Source organism: Carlito syrichta, unplaced genomic scaffold (assembly GCF_000164805.1).
Source record: "Carlito syrichta isolate Samal-C Ts95f unplaced genomic scaffold, Tarsius_syrichta-2.0.1 Scaffold315462, whole genome shotgun sequence".
Lineage (NCBI taxonomy): Eukaryota > Metazoa > Chordata > Mammalia > Primates > Tarsiidae > Carlito > Carlito syrichta.
Window position 1 is genome coordinate 115,930 of NW_007259558.1, and position 243 is coordinate 116,172.

Here is a 243-nt window from a genome sequence, read left to right on the forward strand (position 1 = left end):
CTTCAGGATATATTCCCAGTGGGGGGATTGCGGGGTCATATGGGAGCTTGATATTTAGAGCTTTTAGGAATCGCCACACTGCTTTCCACAGAGGTTGCACTAGTTTACACTCTCAACAGTGTAGGAGTGTTCCCTTTTCGCCACACCCTCTCCAGCAGCTGTTATTTTTTGAGTTGTTGATAACTGCCATTCTGACTGGAGTTAGGTGGTATCTCAGTGTGGTTTTGATTAGCATCTCCCTGA